The sequence below is a fragment of the Condylura cristata genome, unplaced genomic scaffold (genome assembly GCF_000260355.1).
Source record: "Condylura cristata isolate star-nosed mole 26May11 unplaced genomic scaffold, ConCri1.0 scaffold00004, whole genome shotgun sequence".
Taxonomy (NCBI): domain Eukaryota; kingdom Metazoa; phylum Chordata; class Mammalia; order Eulipotyphla; family Talpidae; genus Condylura; species Condylura cristata.
This window is the reverse complement of record NW_004567105.1, coordinates 11,330,109-11,336,786: the sequence shown is the minus strand read 5'-3', so window position 1 is coordinate 11,336,786 and position 6,678 is coordinate 11,330,109.

The window sequence follows — 6,678 nt, the reverse complement described above, 5'->3', positions numbered from 1 at the left end:
CATGGGGGTGCAGGTATCTTTTTCAATCAGTGTTTTTGTGTCTTTTGGGTAGATACCTAGGAGTGGGATTGCTGGGTCATAGGGAAGCTCCATCAAACCATATTCTTTTTAACACATATCACCACCTTTGCATCAGAAGTTTCTGCCTTTTTCTATGGCTTATGTGTCATCAAGTATATAAAATGCTTCCTGCCTTTCACTGCATTTGTGCATTTATTATAAAGGAGGTCGGCAAGTGTTTCCCTTCCCTAGAAGGGCTTCCCACCATTTAGTATTTCCTCTATCTGTTCATTCTGAAAATATAGTCGTATCTATTTTTATTCAAAGAAAATTTAGAGCCAGAAGATTGAGTGACTTAAACCTGGCGTGAAACTTGTTTTCTGGCTCTTAGATTTCACTATTAGTGCTTTTGCAGACTTGACAGATTGCTTCCAGAAAGGGTCAAGAAAAATATGTGAGGGTTTTGGATTTAGATGTTGGGCTTATCTACCCATGTAGGATACAATGCTGACTCATTGCTAGATTAATAATATATTTTACCTTTTTTAAAACAAAACAAACTGCTCATTTCTAGAATGTGCACAGGGATGAAGGAAAATTAATAGAACTAGTAAAATGATTTATTTTAAGCTTCCACAATGGTGCCCTGGACTGCTTTTCATATCACCCTCTCTGTTAAGGAATTTTCCACTCTAATAGAACTAATAGAACTACTTACTGTAGCAAGGATTTCTCTCCTTGTTCTCTCTTTCCTTGTTCCCTTTCTTTTTTCCTGTCCCACTTCCACATTTCAATGTCCCATTCTAACACTTCTTCCCTATGAAAGTTTTCTTCCTTCTCTGGAGTCTAACATTTGCTGATTACTGCATACCATGCATTATTTTTACATGTTTTTGTCTATTATCTCCTTTAATCTTCTCAACAACTTTCTGACTAAGGTACTATCCTTTCCTTCACTATCTCGAGAAGGAAAGTGACAGCAATTACCCTTTTCTGGGGGAGGTAGCTTTAAATAGCCACCAGATTTCAAGCCAGAAGACTTGCTTCCACAATTCGACTTAGTAGGTTTTTGTGCAACTTCTCCATTTTATTTTGGTGTTATGTTTCCCTCCTGAGCAGGAGAGCCTGCCAGATTTTAAGTTCAGACAGTGATTGTCCTGTGTACGTTCTTGCACAAAGATGACTTGCACAAAGCAGTTGCTAAATTATTCACTGTGTAAATGAAATAGCAAAATGCCGTCTTGAAAGATCAGTTTCAGCTGGTCTTGGATTTAATACCTAATAGCTGTTCCACTTAGGTGAGTTTAAGAATATGCAAGAATCAGGATGTATGGAGAAAGCAAGAACTAACACCCTCCTCCCCACCTTAAAGCAGTTCGTCTGAATGCTTCTCTGTGTAGTCCAGGCCCCATTCCTTGGCTACCTAGTTCTAAAACAGATGGATTCTAATGGTTTGAGTGGGCTTTAGAGTTTATGTAGTACAATTTCTTCATTTGAAGATGAGAAAACTCAGTGATCTGAATCTAGTTCTTCAGGCTTCAGCTTAGTAGCATTCTCTACCAATCTGTGTAAATCCATCTTGGTGCCTTAAAAGCACACTTATACCAGGCAGGGGCCTAGCATGGACTCGGAAGGCATTGAATGATGCATTTCTTTCCTTACTGCTGATAAAGTTGGCCAAAAAAAAAAAAAAACAAACAAGTATATCTTATGAAATCAAGAAGTCCTTAATAATGATTTATCCCCCCCCCATCGAAATAATGAGATTATAGTTGCCTTTGTACTAGAGTTATAGGGGAATAATAAGAAAAGGCAACAATCTGTAGATTCCCACTCAGATGTTTTTTAGCCTTGATTTCCTATAAATCTAATCTATTCCCTTTTTTTTAAATCACCCTTCTCGTCCCCCTACCCATTTCTAAAACCAGCCAAATAACTTTCCAGCATCATGAATTAAGTCAGCCCTCTTGTAAGGGAGTGGACTCTCTTACAGAAACAAAATATAAACTCCAGACATCAGGAGGTGAAAGTCTAGAAGCAGGACTAGGGCTAGACTGAGGCAGACCGGCAGGCCTCAGATTGCGGGAGGATGTGGCCAGCCCTGCAAGGCAGCACCTCCTTCAATTCTGCAGCCTAGATGATCCCTCACCTTCTCCAGGTCCCAGCTTCTCCAGAGGAGCTGCCACAGGAGGGAACTTGGCTCAGGGATTTGTCTTGTAGATTCGGAAGACCTTTATCCTTTCATAACCTGTTTTCCCTTCCTGTTCTGGCTGAAATGTGCATAAAACATGACATGGTGGGAAATAAGAAGCTTGAAACCCCACTCCTGGTGTGTGCCCTGGGCGTGGTGTCCCCAGGCAGGTGTGAAGTCCCCAGTGTTGAGCGAGAGCAGGCCCCAGAGATTTGTTCCCCTTAGCAGGGTGCCAGGAGGGTCTTTCCAATAAGAACTCAAGTAAAGATGATTTAAAAAAAAAAAAAAAAGCAGGGCTCTTCACCCAAAATTTGAAAAGGAAGAGGCTACTTTTCAACATACAGATCTCTAAAGCCTTGAGAAGGCTCCCTGGCCCTCTGTGCTGCTGAGCTGCCCTGATGGGCGTTCTGGTCCCCACCCCCAGCTGGTAACCTGCCTCATTTCCTGAAGATGGGTGTGTTCTTCTCAGATGCTGGCTCCCCAGAGTGAGGCCACAGGTCCCACTTGAAAGCAGAGAGCCCCTGGGCCCTGCCTGATTTCAATCAAGAGTGTCTTATCCTTCCTGAGCATCAACTCCGAGCTTTGCAGGCCTCCAGTGGGAGCCTTCCTCTGTAAATAGGAAGTGCCGGGCAGCCCCAGGCTCAAGTCAACAACATCTTAACCATCTCAGAGGCACAGATGTGCATTAGAGCAGTGTGAGATTAGGAGTCTAAAGACTTAGTGGCATTTGCAACCTTCACATCTATCAAACCTTAGAGTTAATAGCTCTGCTAGCTGTTTTTCAAAATATATTTTTTTGTCCATAACATTTTAAAACACAGACATAAACATTCACACGAAAGGTTTATGTATGATTGACCTAAAATGTTTACTGAGCAGCCTTCCAGATGCTAGACCCTATTCTAATCACTTTACTTGGAGTAACTCACTTAATTTGCACAGTCAGAGCGCTGGAGGGTAAATGAATGAATCTGGCATAAGCACAGACCTCCAGCCATCCCTGCAGCCTTGATTGTGTTGATGCAGGAGGCATTTGGGAGCGTGGGCGTGGGGGCGCCTGCCTGACCGTGGACACCTGGAGCGTGGCTGTGCGCGCATGCGTAAGTGTGCACACCTGAGCCCAGACGCTGGGATAAAATCAGTGGCTGCTGGTGGGACACCAGCGCTAGACTACGGGAGAGGTGAGCCCGGGAGAGGGTGCCAGAGAGATTTAGAGATTCACTGGCCAGGCTTCCGGGCCCTGCCCTCATTGCACCTGGTTGCCCACGAGGAGTGATTGCTGCCATCTTTCGGAAAGGGAGACCGAAGCACTGTGAAGCTGAGTCACTCGCCCACTTCAGCCAGTAAATGGTAGAGCACAGAGCTGCGTGAAGGTAGTCCCGAGCCCACACTCCCAGCCTCGGCAGAAACGGTGTGAGTATTCTTCACCTTGGAAAACATTCTGCCTGAGAGGTTGCCAGGTGACTTATAGCCTGCCAGGAAAAATTGAGATCGGTGACTTGAATCAACTGGCTCTTTAGCTCCTATGCTGTGTGGAGCGGATTCTTCCAGGAGATACCTTAGCCTTGAGAAGGAAGAGATACAGGCCTGGAGATGATCTGGGCTAGCATTATCCCTTACAGAAAACTGAGTGCTGGGCCCCAGCACACTGTTGAAAGGCGGGGGTGAGCGGCTTGGCCACAGAATGGAGATGTGCTTCGTGATGCGCCTTCTTTTTCTGTTTGTCCTTTTCAAGTGTGTCTCATAGACGCGCCCATTGAAACACGCGTATGTCTGAGCCTTAGGTGAAGAATTGATCCAAATATGAGTGTTCTCTATAACCCAGAGTTTGTTTTTTTTTTTTTTTTTAAGATTTATTTAAATCTGGGGTACAGGCCAGAGGTGCAGGGGCCGTGAGAGGATTCACCAGAGATAGAGTGGGGAGCAGAACAGGCAGATCTGCGAAGTACACTGCTGAGGGGAGCAGCAGGCGGGTCAGGAGAGGTCTGCTGCACCATGTGGATCACCTCCGGGGCAGGGAACCAACTTATTCTGATGTGGCTTTAGCTTCTTAGTGCTGTGCTTAAACTCACTGTGCCATGAGGGAGGGCCCCGAGAGTTACTTTTTTTTTCAATAATATAAGTTTATTTTTACATCATTTTGTGCCTTTTTCCACCTCAGTTGTCATCCCCGTGGACTTCCCATCACCAAATCACCCGTGTGCCATCACAATAGTCTAGTGCACTTCCTTCCCCCCACCATTTTGGTCCCATTCCCTACTCTATCCCAGTAAAATGTCTCTGGTATATAGTTGTTCATTATTATTATTATTTTCTCACCTGGTCTGTTATATTCCTGCTATGAGTGAAACCATCTGGTATTTTTCCTTTTCTTTCTGGCTTATCTCACTAAGCATCATCTTTTCCAGCTCCATCCATGTTGCTGCAAAAGGCATGTGGTTTTTTGTTTTGTTTTGGTTGCTGAGTAATATTCCATTGTGTATATGTACCACATTTTTTAAATCCAGTCATCTACTTTTTGGCATTTGGGCTGCTTCCATGTCTTTCCAATTGTGAATAAAGCAGCAATAAACACAGGGGTGCGGGTGTCTTTTTGAATCAGTGTTTTTGTGTCTTTTGGGTAGATACCTAGGAGTGGGATTGCTGGGTTGTAGGGAAGCTCCATGTTTAGCAGTTTGAGGAAACTCCAAACAGTTTTCCATAGTGGTTGTACTAGTTTGCATTCCCACCAGCAGTGCAGGAGAGTTCCTTTTTCTCCACATCCTCGCCAACATTTGTTGTTGCTAGTTGTTTGAAGATGTGCCATTCTCACTGGGGTGAAGTGGTATCTCGTTGTGCCTTTAATTTGCATCTCCCTTATTACAAGTGATGTTGAGCATTTTTTATATGCTTGTTGGCCATCTGCATTTCCTCTTTGGAGAAGTGTCTTTTTAGCTCTTCTGCCCATTTCCCAGAGTTATTTTTAACAGGAACAATTTCCATATGTCTGGTTACGGTCATTCCAGGTGACTTGGATTAAGGTTGCTTTTTCCCACAACACAGATTTAAGGTTATGATGAGATGGTATGTAGGAAGGAGAGCTGCCTCAGTGGACTTCTAAATGCCTCTGTTTTCTGAATTTTAGTCTATGGCACATCTTCACTACTGACAAGCTTCTGGAAGCTTCTATTTAAAACTGCAAATCTGCTAGCGGGTTGGTGCCATATGCAACCTGTAATGGTGATGGGCAGGATCTAGTTACTCCGTTACCAAGGATTTGTGGTCATTAGTCTTCAGGACTATAATTTTGCTCTGTAGTTTCTTTCTTGTCCTCTTTATTTCTCCAGCAGAAGGTAGTGTTGTTACTTTCACCAACTTGGATATTTGGATATCTGAATATTTGTACTTCCTGCTATTTGCTGCTCTTTCCTGTACTATGGTTGCAAGTAGCAAGTGCTCTGCCTTCTGCCCCAGAGCCAGTTTGTCACAGGAGGCATCTCCATAAAAGGGGCGGAGCACACTGCCCAGTGGATGAGTGCCCTTTTCTGTCCCTCCTCACCCCGCCCCGCTTACATGCAGCCACCTTGAATTAAAGTCCCAATGTGCTGTGAACCAGACTTTGTCAGCTGGGGCACTACTGGGATGGAGTTAAGCAGCTGTGGGGTTTTGTTGTTGTTGTTGTTGTTTTAAGGTTTATATGTGCAGAACTGGGATACAGGCCAGAAGTGTGGGGGAGGGGTGTGAGAGGATTCACCAGAGACAGTGGGGAGCAGAACAGGCAGATGGACACTGCTTGAGGGGAGCAGCGGGCTGGTCAGGAGAGGTCTGCTGTGCCATGTGGGTCGGCTCCCTGGCTGGGGTTGGAACGTGCTGCGGTGGCTGCCGTAACTTCCAAGTGCTGAGCTTTAAGCAGCTGTCCCGCCAGGGAGGGGCTGTGCTTGGTTTTATAATCAAACACATGGCCTCAAGCTCTTTTGCTTGCACAGCCTCACTTGAAGTGGTATTTCCTTCTGTCTCTTTTTTATGTGGTTTCCCAACAGAAGAACCTTAACTGGTGGCCAGCTTTCAGGCCTCACCAGCCCCACTTGGGCAAACCCTGCTTGGCTGGGCATTTGCCACAGGGATGGGTAATATTGGGAAGCTAGTTAGGAACAGCCTTTCTTCTTTCTCTTTGCAAACCCATTCTGTTAAGAGTCTGCCGTACAGAGAGTCTACTTCCTTTGCCTTTGTGCAGTGGATGGCTGGACCCCTTTCAGAGCATGCACCACTTAGTAGTTAGGGGGCCCCTGGGCACCCCTTGGTCATGCTAACAATACAATCCCCCTAACAACTGGCCCTCCCTGGTGGCGCAGCGGGTTAAAGCACAGCACTGAGAAGCTTAAGCCACTTCCGCATGAGTTTGATTCCCGCCTGCCCCGGAGGTGACCACATGGTGCGGCAGACCTCTCCTGACCCGCCCGCTGCTCCCCTCAGCAGTGGACTTTGTCGATCTGCCTGCTCCTGGCTCT